The sequence below is a fragment of the Musca vetustissima genome, unplaced genomic scaffold, assembly GCF_032173495.1.
Source record: "Musca vetustissima isolate MV318-11 ecotype Yass unplaced genomic scaffold, APGP_CSIRO_Mvet_v1 utg2742, whole genome shotgun sequence".
NCBI classification, from domain to species: domain Eukaryota; kingdom Metazoa; phylum Arthropoda; class Insecta; order Diptera; family Muscidae; genus Musca; species Musca vetustissima.
This window is the reverse complement of record NW_026880872.1, coordinates 111,252-125,309: the sequence shown is the minus strand read 5'-3', so window position 1 is coordinate 125,309 and position 14,058 is coordinate 111,252. Positions and strand designations below refer to the sequence as shown.

General features: G+C 33.2%; 1 protein-coding gene across 1 annotated transcript in view; it reads left to right on the top strand.

The window, feature by feature from the left end:
• The first annotated feature begins 939 nt into the window (after positions 1-939).
• The window catches only part of LOC133326774 (probable beta-hexosaminidase fdl), an 80,431-nt gene continuing 67,312 nt past the window's right edge, over positions 940-14,058 (top strand). The window contains exon 1 of the mRNA XM_061535383.1: positions 940-961. The gene's annotated coding sequence lies outside the window, so the exon portion shown is untranslated. The remainder of the gene's footprint in view (positions 962-14,058) is intronic.

The window sequence follows — 14,058 nt, the reverse complement described above, 5'->3', positions numbered from 1 at the left end:
TTACTAAAATGACCAAAAATCGTCAAATCGTCGTTTTTCAATTTTTGACCAAAAAATCGTCAAAATGACGATAAATCGTCAAATCTGGCAGCCCTGATTGTGACATGAGATAAACTATTGAATGTCAACAACAAAACAAAACAAGATAATAAAAGAAAGCAATTTGATTCTCCACATTACAGCAAAAACAACAACAGCAACAAAATAATATCCAAAATAAACGAGCCGAAGCAAAAAGAAAAGGAAAAAATTTGCATAAAATTATGTGAAGAAAATTTGTGACGTTCCGAAATCGTTTCATGTTATCAAAATCTATTTGTTGAGATTGACACGCGGTGGCGAATTCTAAATTTTTTTTTTGGTTGGCCCCACAAATGTTGTTTTTGTGTCTGGGCTTGCTCCCTATTCGGTCGGTGTACTAATTGGAAATTTGCAAAATAAATAAATACCATTGCAACAATAACAAAATAATTGGAATAAAGAAAAAAATTGTTAAGAAAAAAGTGTGTGGAATAATGTAATTAAAAAAAGAATTAGTTTCAAAACCATTCTTGTGTTTGAGTTGTTTTTCCAAGCCCTCCATCAAAGCCAAAGTTGTCGTCTGGGGAGGCCGAAAAAATAATAGTTTGTGTGTCGTGTGTGTGTGTCTGTCTGTGTGTGTTTGGGGCCACAGCGAGCTCTCAGTGTTCAGTGCGGACTTGGTAAATTGCCTTATCCGCAAAAACAAAAAATTAAAATACAATTTTGCAAATTTTTATTTTACAATTCGAATAAAAAATAAATCGAATATCAAATATCCACCACAAGAGAATTGATTCTCCATCTCAATACATACAATATACACAGAAAATTCCATTCATATCGCTGCATTCCCTGTTCGCCTGTGCCGGCATAACGTCCTGGGGCATGCCATTTTAGCAAACCATCATCCATCATTAACCCACATCATCATTATTGTAAGGTAAGTGGCGATTTCAAATATTACGCGTGTGGGGCTATTAATCTCTAATATTTCCATTGTAGGTATCGCTCTCGTTTTGTCAAATAGCACAACATTTTTATGGGATTTGGTCGGCGAGAAATTTTTACAAGCCGAGCAGATAAATTAGGAATTTCTTTGGTTGTGAAGAACAATGCACTTTATGATCCCCACTTTAATACCGACGATCAGAAGGGCTTCTGATAGAAGAACACATAGGTCTTCTTGGCTTAAGTCTAGTTGAGGGGCTGTTTGGGTATCGTTTTGTAATTGTTACCTTATGTAGTCATTGGGAGCCTTGATTACGACGATGTACTATTTTTTCTAGTGGATATTTGAAAGAAATGATCCAAAATTTCGCAGGTTTTCTGCATTTTATCAAACTTTTTATATCCTTCATCATAGTGTGCAGGGTATATTAAGTTTGGTTTTTCCGAAATAATCATTTCCGATCCTATAAATCCTATATATTTTTTATCCGCGTTAAATTCTATTTAAACATATCCGTCCGCCCGTCTGTCTGTTGTAATCAGCCTCTAGTCTCTAAACGAACTGAAATAGATCGCCAAAAATGTTGCATAGAAATTTTTTTTTTTGTCTGCAGTCAGGTTATGTTCGAATATGTACATAGTCTTTTTTTTTTTTTTTTTGATTACGACGATTTTTTTATTCTTGGCGACATTTGAATTTTCGCAGAAATAATCCAAAATTCCGCCGGGTCCCCGTATTTTCTCATGCTTTTTATACCCTCCAACCATAGAATGCAGTGTATAGTAAGTTTTTTTTCCGAAATAATCATTTCCGATTCTATATAGATAGCATATACATTTTTGATCAGCGGAAAATTTGATGATTTAAATATGTCCGTTTGTCTGTCTGTTGTAATCAGATAGCTATATAGATAGCGTATAAATATTTCTGATCAGCGGAAAATTCGATGATTTAAATATGTCCGTTTGTCTGTCTGTTGTAATCAGCATCTAGCCTCTAAACGCATTGAGATAGATCGCCAAAATGTTGCATAGAGTTGTCTTTTGACTGCAGTCAGTTGCAAGTTCGAATATGGGGGTTTTGAGCTCATTTTATTTAACCCAATTCGATAAAATGTAATACATTGACTTCTTATTGGTTACCAAATTTCTCTACTAAAAATAATAATTATTGGTCCACCTTTTCTGGTAGCCCCCATTAACGATACTCTCCAATTTTCGGCATTTTGTGCTTTTTGAGCGAATTTTTCGAACGAATTCGATGAAATTTGGTACATTGAGTTCTTATAGGGTATAACATTTCTCCCATATAACCGTATCCGTCAATCCTCAGTACTTTGGAATTTTTGAGCGAAATTTTTTACAACTATTACGTTGTAATTTAGTACTTTGAGTTCTTATTGGGTATCAAATGTCTCCACTTAAAATTATGAATATGGGTCCACTTTTTCTGGAAGCCCCCATTAACTATACTCCTCAATTTTCGGTATTTTCGGGTTCTTGAGATCGTTTTGCAACCGAATTCGGTGAAATTTGGTACACTGAGTTATTAATGAGTACCAAATCTCTCCACTTACAATTATGAATATCGGTCCATATTTTTTGGGTAACCCCCATATATATAGGGTACACCCCAATTTTCGGTATTTTGTGGTTTTTGAGCTCGTTTTTTTCAACCGAATTCGATGAAATTTGATACACTGCTTTCTTATTGGGCAGCAAATCTCCCCACTTAGAGTTATAAATATCGGTCCATTTTTTCGCGTAGTCTCCATATAACGGTACCTTCCAATTTTCGGTATTTTGTGGTTTTTGATCTTGATTTGCAACCGAGTTCGCTAAAATTTGGTACACTGGGGTTTCAGTGCCTTTTCAACCGAATTTGCTGAGATTTGGTACATTGAGTTCTTATGGGGTACCAAACTTATTCACTAAATACTATAAATATAGGTTCACTTTATCTGGTAGACCCCATATAACGGTACTCCTCAATGTTCGGTATTTTGTGGTTTTTGCAACCGAATTCGCTGAAATTTGGTGCACTGATTTCTTATTATATAGCACATATCTATACTGTTTGCAATCAGGACAAAATGCAAATTTTATAAAACAGAGGGAAAGCACAAGGGTCCTAGCGGACATTTGGTGTCCCATATCTCGTTATAATCAAGACCTCTGGTATAACCATTTCAAAACGATCCTCGACAGTGCTCTAAACTAGATATGTTTTCCATATCAAAGATAAGATCAGAAGACCTGAAAATATTCTAATAGAAGATTAGTGTTGTTGGTCTTCTAATAGAAGACCGGGTGGACTTTTAAATACAAGCCTTTGTAATTTTTTAATAATAATAAATCTTTTGGTCTTAAAGAAGACAGTGTGGTCTTCTATAAGAAGGCCTTGTGGATGTCTTTACGAAGTCCTCTATAAGAAGTACTTCAGTGTCTTCTATAAGAATTGTAAGAAAATCATGTGCTCTTGTACTGGTTGTGACCTTAATTTATTCATTTTTGAAACAATTTTATTATCAGTATCACATGGCCTCAAAATAATGGCTGTAGTACGACAAATATTTTGACTCCTTAAAAAGGACACACAATAATAATGAAAACAAATTACAAAAAAAAAAAAAAAAAAACTTTTCTCAACTATTGTTGCAATGAAAGTGACAAAAGAAAGAATAGAATATAAGCTGTAAAAAAACCAAAAGAAAAAAATATTCAAAAGAATCCTCGACACCAAATCATGTAATACTGCAAGTGACAACATAAAGAAAAGGATAGAAAATGAAATAATATGTCATTGCACTCTGTTTTCCAGGGCATCTTATGTGGTTGTTAGTGTCAATATCTTAGGGTCGAGTTGACAAATCTTCGGTAATCGGAAACCATCAATGGAGATAGCGTACAGTTTTTTTAAATGTATTTTTCAAGAGCTGTTTATTTTTTCTAGGTTATCTTTTCAAGGACCTACACAAGGCCTGGAGTTTTTTTAAAGGATATCTTTTCAAGGACCTACACAAGGCGTGGATTTTTTAAAGGATATCTTTTCAAGGACCTACACAAGGCGTGGATTTTTTAAAGGATATCTTTTCAAGGACCTACACAAGGCGTGGATTTTTTAAAGCATATCTTTTCAAGGACCTACACAAGGCGTGAATTTTTTTAAAGGTAATATTTTCAAGGACCTACACAAGGCGCGGATTTTTTAAAGGATATCTTTTCAAGGACCTACACAAGGCGTGAATTTTTTTTAAAGGATATCTTTTCAAGGACCTACACAAGGCGTGGATTTTTTAAAGGATATCTTTTCAAGACGTGTATTTTTTAAAGGATATCTTTTCAAGGACCTACACAAGGCGTGGATTTTTTAAAGGATATCTTTTCAAGGCCCTACACAAGGCGTGGATTTTTAAAGGATATCTTTTCAAGGACCTACACAAGGCGTGGATTGTTTAAAGGATATCTTTTCAAGGACCTACACAAGGCGTGGATTTTTTAAAGGATATCTTTTCAAGGACCTACACAAGGCGTGGATTTTTTAAAGGATATCTTTTCAAGGACCTACACAAGGCGTGGATTTTTTAAAGCATATCTTTTCAAGGACCTACACAAGGCGTGGATTTTTTAAAGGATATCTTTTCAAGGACCTACACAAGGCGTGGATTTTTTAAAGGATATCTTTTCAAGGACCTACACAAGGCGTGGATTTTTTAAAGGATATCTTTTCAAGGACCTACACAAGGCGTGGATTTTTTAAAGGATATCTTTTCAAGGACCTACACAAGGCGTGGATTTTTTAAAGGATATCTTTTCAAGGACCTACACAAGGCGTGGATTTTTTAAAGGATATCTTTTCAAGGACCTACACAAGGCGTGGATTTTTTAAAGGATATCTTTTCAAGGACCTACACAAGGCGTGGATTTTTTAAAGGATATCTTTTCAAGGACCTACACAAGGCGTGGATTTTTTAAAGGATATCTTTTCAAGGACCTACACAAGGCGTGGATTTTTTAAAGGATATCTTTTCAAGGACCTACACAAGGCGTGGATTTTTTAAAGGATATCTTTTCAAGGACCTACACAAGGCGTGGATTTTTTAAAGGATATCTTTTCAAGGACCTACACAAGGCGTGGATTTTTTAAAGGATATCTTTTCAAGGACCTACACAAGGCGTGGATTTTTTAAAGGATATCTTTTCAAGGACCTACACAAGGCGTGGATTTTTTAAAGGATATCTTTTCAAGGACCTACACAAGGCGTGGATTTTTTAAAGGATATCTTTTCAAGGACCTACACAAGGCGTGGATTTTTTAAAGGATATCTTTTCAAGGACCTACACAAGGCGTGGATTTTTTAAAGGATATCTTTTCAAGGACCTACACAAGGCGTGGATTTTTTAAAGGATATCTTTTCAAGGACCTACACAAGGCGTGGATTTTTTAAAGGATATCTTTTCAAGGACCTACACAAGGCGTGCATTTTTTAAAGGATATCTTTTCAAGGACCTACACAAGGCGTGCATTTTTTAAAGGATATCTTTTCAAGGACCTACACAAGGCGTGCATTTTTTAAAGGATATCTTTTCAAGGACCTACATAAGGCGTGGACTTTTTAAAGGATATCTTTTCAAGGACATACATAAGCGTGGACTTTTTAAAGGATATCTTTTCAAGGACCTACATAAGGCGTGGACTTTTTAAAGGATATCTTTTCAAGGACATACATAAGCGTGGACTTTTTAAAGGATATCTTTTCAAGGACCTACACAAGGCGTGGAGTTTTTTAAAGGATATCTTTTCAAGGACCTACACAAGGCGTGGGGATTTTTAAAGGATATCTTTTCAAGGACCTACACAAGGCGTGGAGTTTTTTAAAGGATATCTTTTCAAGGACCTACACAAGGCGTGGATGCCAAATGGAGTACCCTAAAAAATATTCTTTCAAAAATCCATATAGAATATCTGTCGAATGTATTTAATCGGTCAACATCGTCAGCAGTTGTACATCCTTTATTCGTCACTTTCGTCGTTTATAGAAGACACGTTTTTATTGTTGTTGTTTTCTATTGTCCGTTGTATGGGCCTTTGTTGGGTCTCTGTGAGCTCTAATTATCACGTATAGAATGCCGGCCGGCATGGGGTTTGCTTTTTATAGATATTTTCTATTTTCATTTCTTTGGTACACCTCCGATATGGCTCTTCTTCTTTTTAGTTGTTGTTTTTTACTTCTTACAAAACAATTAGCCACATTTACTCTTTGACAAAAAATAACAAAAACAACAGCAATAACAAAAAAATCATATTGAGATGGGGTTAAGGGAAAATAGGTGAGGGGGTGGGGGTAGGAGGGGGTACATCGTGAGAAACTAGTGAAGAGCTAGACGACGACAAATTTTTTTATTTGTAAGAAATATGGATTATGGTTGGGGGTCAGCAGGGGGTAGGCTGGTGGTACACCGAATGTGGAGGAGGGAGGCTAGGGGGTGAGGATGAGAAGAAAAATCATCGAAATGTGTATTAAGGGCAGCACTCTTTTTTTGTTTGTCATCTGTCATCTTATTAGGCGTCATCATGAACATGTTTTTGAATTTATTTGCTATTTGTTTGTTTTCTTGTTGTTTTTGTTTAATTTCTTTTATTCTTTTGGGTGCGTGTGTGTTCTTTAGTTTTTTCTTCTATTTTTCTTTTTTTTTGTATTTTGCCATTGATGCAAAAGTTTGATGACGGACGGCTAGGCGCTCAGTTGCATTTTTACGGTAAAGACCAACTGTTGGTTCCGTTGTCATTCCGTCAATATTCCATACCCGTTTAAACCCCTTCGCGGACGACTCGGTCACTTGATAAAGATCTTGCATATGTGTGTGTGTGTGTGTTTCCTGAAAATGATTTAGTTTTTTAAAGGAAATATTTTCACAAAGTGTTGAGGTTATTTTTTGCTTATATATATGTGCGTGTGTTGGTGTTTTGCAAAAATTGTATATGTATGTGTATAAGAATATTTATAAAAATATTGAAAGTGAGAATTTTACATCGATGTTAAGGTTAGTTGAAAAATTTTTAATTTTATGTTACAAACATTTTTTGCAGCAAATTTTATTCAAGGTCCATCAATAGGCGTGGATTTTTTTAAGAATATTTTTCAGGTCTAAAAATAGGCGTGGACTTTTTAAAGCGTGGATTTTTAAAAAAACAAATTTTTTCAGTTTCTATTAAGGATTGGATTTTTTTAAGAATATTTTTTTTTTAGGTCTATTAAGGCGCGATTTTTTTTAAGAATAAATTTTCAGGGTCTATTAGGGCGTGTATTTTGAAATATAATTTTTTTCAGGGTCTATTCTATTAAGGCGTGCATTTTTTAAGAATATTTTTTCAGGGTCTATTCTATTAAGGCGTGGATTTTTTAAGAATATTTTCCAGGGTCTATTCTATTAAGGCGTGGATTTTTTAAGAATATTTTTTCAGGGTCTATTCTATTAAGGCGTGAATTTTTTAAGAATATTTTTTCAGGGTCTATTCTATTAAGGCGTGGATTTTTTAAGAATATTTTTTCAGGGTCTATTCGATTAAGGCGTGGATTTTTTAAGAATATTTTTCCAGGGCCTATTCTATTAAGGCGTGGATTTTTTAAGAATATTTTTCCAGGGTCTATTCTATTAAGGCGTGGATTTTTTAAGATTATTTTTTCTGGGTCTATTCTATTAAGGCGTGGATTTTTTAAGGAATATTTTTTTCAGGTTCTATTTCTTATACATCGAAAATTATTCGACTACAATGTCTAGCTCTTACCCACAGTGACCCAATGACATTGACAATTCTTACTGTGTGTGCCGGCAATTGGCCGTAATTTGTGCAACACTTGATTTGAGACTAAGATAGGATTTTCTTCTGTCGGCCTTCTCTTCCTCCTCCTCCTAGCCTTCTTCTTCTTCTTGTAGGCATTCGACATAGATAATTTATTGATTTTCTTTGTTTGTTGTTCTTATGCAATGGCGGAATAATGACATTAATATGAAATGTCTATGAGCACAGTGGGAGGAGGCCCTGGAAAAAATATTCATTAATAAATTCACAGCTTTTGTAGGTCCTGGAAAATATTTTGTAGAATCCCTAAATCTTTAATCTTTATTCGTAAAAAACCCTAAAAATATTCTTTAAAAAATCCACGCCCCTGTTGTAGGTCTTGAAAAAATATTCTTTAAAAAATCCACGCCTCTTTTGTAGGCCTTGAAAAAATATTCTTTAAAAAATCCACGCCAGTTTAAGACCTTAAAAACTATTCTTAAAAAAATCCCTGCCTTTTGTAGGCCTTGAAATATAGCATTTCCAGATTAAATGAAACCTTTTACAAATTAAATGAAACCTTTTCCAAATTAAATGAAACCTTTTCCAAATTAAATGAAACCTTTTCCAAATTAAATGAAACCTTTTCCAAATTAAAAACCTTTTCCAATTGAAACCTTTTCCAAATTAAATGAAACCTTTTACAAATGGAATGAAACCTTTTACAAATAGAATGAAACTTTTTCCAAATTAAATGAAACCTTTATTCTTATCCAAGGAAATATAATATTTGCAGTAATTTTAAACCAATATTTGAAAATTAAATCAAAGAATATTAACAAATATAGATGTATGGCTATGTAATTAACATAAATATTCTTTAATTCGGTGTGATTTTATTTAATATCTTTACTAAATAAAACTAAATAAATAGTAATACAAACTGGGGTAATTCTTGACATTTTAATAAATAAATATTTTAGAACAAGAATTGAATACCCGGTCCTAAATGCGAAATACATATTTGACTTAATAAATTGTTGATGATAAGGTAACTACTTATCTTAATGAAGGGGTTCCCGACTTTCAGCTTGTGGGATTTTCAAAACCATGTCCATAACGTAGTTAGAACAATCTTGTCGAGTAAGCTTTTGAATACTTCGCTCGATTACATCAACAATGTTATGTTCCATTGAAACGTCACACAGCTCAGCTTTGTTCTTATTGAAAATGCATTTTCGATTGGATTTAGCATTGGAGAACAAGGCAGTAAGAATTAAGGTTGCATCTTTTGGATTCGATCAAATTGTTTATGTCATGTTGCTTGTGTATTTGAGCGTTATTTTCCAACTCTGGATTGATTTTCTCAAAAAAAAAATTTCTATAAATAATTTAAATCTGTCTGCATTGACACTGGAATTGGAAACGATTGTGTGATGTACAACTCCCGCGTTGTTTATTGCTGCAATTATAGTGACATTACGACCTCTGACCGTAGGCAACACAATGTGTGCTCTTGTTCCTTCCTAAATCCACACTCATCAATGAATATTAATTTTTCTCATCAATGAATATTAATTTTTCAAAATTTTGGAACATTGAAGGAAAATAAGCGTGGAGGAAATAGAACTAAGTTATTGACACCACAATTTTTAAGTCTGATCGAGTTCTATATAAAAAGTCAACCTGGAATTACCCTCAAAGCCATAAAAACTAAACTGTTGAGAGAAAATGATATAAATATTTCCACAAGCTGCATAGAATATGGATTACGGAAATTAAAAATTACGTTTAAGATGGCCTCTATTGAAATAAAACGAATGAATGACTCCAGAACATTAGGCTTGAGACAAAAATATGCTCAAGACTTTACAAAATGGATACCCCAACAAGGAGAAAAATTAATATTCATTGATGAGTGTGGATTTAATCTTCACATACGAAGACCCCAAGCCCGTTTAAGACAAGGAACAAGAGCACACATTGTGTTGCCTACGGTCAGAGGTCGTAATGTCACTATAATTGCAGCAATAAACAACGCGGGAGTTGTACATCACACAATCGTTTCTAATTCCAGTGTCAATGCAGACAGATTTAAATTATTTATAGAATTTTTTTTTTGAGAAAATCAATCCAGAGTTGGAAAATAACGCTCAAATATACAAGCAACATGACATAAACAATTTGATCGAATCCAAAAGATGCAACCTTAAATTCTTACTGCCTTGTTCTCCAATGCTAAATCCAATCGAAAATGCATTTTCAATAATAAAATTATGTGCAAGAGCTGAGCTGTGTGACGTTTCAATGGAACATAACATTGTTGATGTAATCGAGCGAAGTATTCAAAAGCTTACTCGGCAAGATTGTTCTAACTACGTTATGGACATGGTTTTGAAAATCCCACAAGCTGAAAGTCGGGAACCCCTTCATTAAGATAAGCAGTTACCTTATCATCAACAATTTATTAAGTCAAATATGTATTTCGCATTTAGGACCGGGTATTCAATTCTTGTTGTAAAATATTTATTTATTAAAATGTCAAGAAATACTCCAGTTTGTATTACTATTTATTTAGTTTTATTTAGTAAAGATATTAAATAAAATCACACCGAATTAAAGAATATTTATGTTAATTACATAGCCATACAACTATATTTGTTAATAGTCTTAGATTTAATTTTCAAATATTGGTTTAAAATTACTGCAAATATTATATTTCCTTGGATAAGAATAAAGGTTTCATTTAATTTGGAAAAAGTTTCATTCTATTTGTAAAAGGTTTCATTCCATTTGTAAAAGGTTTCATTTAATTTGGAAAAGGTTTCATTTCAATTGGAAAAGGTTTCATTTAATTTGGAAAAGGTTTCATTTAATTTGTAAAAGGTTTCATTTAATCTGGAAATGCTATATATACTTTTAAAAATTCACGCCTTTCGCAGGCTTCCAAAAAATATTCTTTAAAAAATACACACCCCTTTTGTAGGTCTTGAAAAAATATTCTTTAAAACGTCTATGCCTTTTGTAGGCCTTGAAAAACATTCTTTAATAAATCCACACAATTTGTAAACCTTTAAAATTACTCTTCAATACATCCACGAATTTTATAGGCTAAAAAAATCTAAAAAATCCTCACTTACTGAACCCTTTGGAAAAATATTCCATAATAAATCCACACCACTTGTAGGCCTTTAAAACTACTCCTCAATACATCCACGATTATCATTTCGAGATTTTGCGGGATCGCTAAAAAGTCGCATATACGGCAAACATTTATTTTATTTCACAAAAATATGCATTTTTCAATAGCCTTTCCATTTCTGGAGTAATTCCATCCACATCCATTGGCAAAATACCCGGATAATTTGGTTGTCTCAATAGTTCCGGTATTCGTTCACACACCATCTGGGCCAAATCCAAAAGATTTCGATAAACTATTAAATGTAGTAGAGTATCACCCGTACCCAATGTTTCCATTTCTAGGAAATTCAATTTTAATTCCATGGCACAGTTGAAAATCTCCTTGGCAATTGTCGTCTCGTGTTCATCCTCATTACAACGAACGACAACTTCGTGGAGGACAGTAAAACCTCTATAATTATAAATGTAGAAGAGGTGATGAATATCACGCATTAGGTTATGGGCATCTTCCTCGGCATTTAGATTTTGACAGTGGACAAAGAGTCGCAGAAATTCCATAACACATCGATCGTGCCCTTTAATAATGGCTATATGTAAGGCGGTGTGACCTTCGATATTTTGCTCGCACAATGAATAGCCCTGTCGTGCAAATGGTATTATCAGATAATAGAGATTATGGTGACACGCATAGTGTAGTAGGTTTTCACGGCGTGCATTACGTCCAACACGCACCATATCGCAGAGGAAATTTTTAACGGCCATTTTCAATTCGGTATTTAACTGAAAGAGAGAGAAAAAAACAATTTTGAGAGGTTATTGTTTTAAAAAAGTCCAGGGCTTTATAAGGTTAAAATATATTGAAAAATGGTTTCTGAGTAATTTAAAAAAATTGTTGTTTAACTATCTTTTATAGGTCTTGAAGAAGTTTTATTCACTAAAGTCATGTTTATTGAACAACTTATGGAAGTTTTATAAAAAAAAGTGGGAGTCCAACTAATCTTTGGCACACAAATTTAAATAATGTTATTTAAAATAATCCACGTTCCTCGAATACCTTGAGAAATTTTTACCGGAAAAAATATTTCTACGCTGAAGGAATCTAACTAATTTTTGACACAAAATATTGAAATACGCTTAAGTCCATTAGAAAAAAAAGAAATATTCTTTAAAACATTTAAATCTTATGCAGGTTCTTTGAAAAAATAATCTTTAAAAAGTCCGCCACTTTTGTAGACCCTTGAATTAATATTCTTTAAAATTTTGAGAGTCTTTTCTTTTAAAAAGTCCAAGCCTATGTAAGGCCCTTAAAAATATATTAAAAATCCAAAGCTTTGTAAGTAGATTGGAATAATATACTTTAACTTATCCATATCTTTTGTAAGCCTGGTAGAAATTTTATATTTACTAAGTCCATGCTTACTAAAAACCCTGTGGAAGTTTTCCCTAAAAAAGTGGTAGTCCAACTAATCTTTGACACAAAATATTTGAATTAATGATATTTGAAAAATCCAATTTTGACACTATTGAAATAAGAAAATTGAAAAAATTGAAAAAATATTCTTTAAAACATTTACACCTTATGTAGGTCCTTGAACAAAATCTTCTTCAAAAAGCCCGTCTTTTAAAACAATCCCCCTCAAAGGCCATTGACAAAAATATTCGTTAAAAATCCCTACCTATTGAAAGCCTTGAGAAAATATTCTTCTAAAAATCCTCGTTTATTGAAGACCTTGAAATGACATTCTTAAAAAAACACACACACACAGGACATTAAAATAATTATTTTTCTAGGTATCCTAGGTATATTCTTTAAAGAATCCACTCTTTATTGAATACCTTGAAATTTTTTTTTTTCTTAATCCATATTTATCGAATACATTGTTAAACTTTTCCCTAAAACTGTGGTAGTCCACCAAGTCTCTGACACCACATATTGAACAAGCCTAAACCCATTGAAATATATTCTTTAGAACATTCATGCCTTTTAGATGTCCTTGAAAAATATATTATTTAAAACATCCGGGTCTACATACCCTTGAATGAATATTTTGAAATATATCCACCGCTAAGGCTTTGATCCTCTATTCTCTGCTTATTGAATACCTTGATAAAATATTCTTTAAAAATCACTTCACATTGTAGATCATGAAATACAATTCTTTAAGGAACTTGTGAACAGGCAATAGCCTTGTGATAATATTCTTTAATCCATGCCTTATGCTGACCCCCTGAAAAAAATATTTTGTAAAAAATCCACGACATATGCAGGTCCCTTGAGTAAATATTGTTTAATCCAGGTCTTAGGCAGGACCTTTGAGAAAATATTTTCCAAAAAATTCTCACCTCACTCAGGTTCCTTGAGAAAAAATTCTTTAAAAATCAATCCTTAGACAGGACCTTTGAGAAAATATTGTGACATATGTAGACCCCTTGAAAAAAATCGATGCTTGTTGATGACTATTAAAAGGGAGTTGAAGCTTGAAAGAAATATCGTAAATGATACTCACTATTTGGTGTTGTCTTTCCATGGTCCTTTTCGAAATTATTAATTGATGTTTTTTAATATTTCAACCGGTTTGGTATTCTACTTAGCTCGAATAAAAAAATATACTGAAATTATAGGCGCGTTCGTAGTTCTTCATATATATCGAATTGTTTTGAAGTAGGGAATTTCCCGTAAATGTGTAGTTTTTTTGTTCGATGCGGGATTTGACCTCATTTCTATGTAGGTATGTATATATGTATGTCACGTATTTCAAGACATTGCCACATGATTCAAGCGAAGTACTTCGGGAAAATTCCTATTGACAAATTTATCTATAGAAAAAATACCTTTTAACCCTACGGTCAATAACCACTAAAGTATATGTAGATTAATAACCGTGGTACATTTGCACCCATCCAAAGAGATTGTGATTGACGCATTTTTAACATTATTTAATACTATGTACGCCAATTTAGGATTGTAATAATTCAGACTAAATCGATTATAGAAAAAGTTTCAATCCCATATGAAGAATAATTGGAAAATTACGGACAATAATCATTGTTTTTGTCCCTGTATACCAAGGGAAAACCAGGGTAGTTTCTGACTTCCACGATGGCCTGATGGCCCCATGTTGTCTAGGGCCACAAAAATTTGCAGAGGAGTTGAGGAACACCTA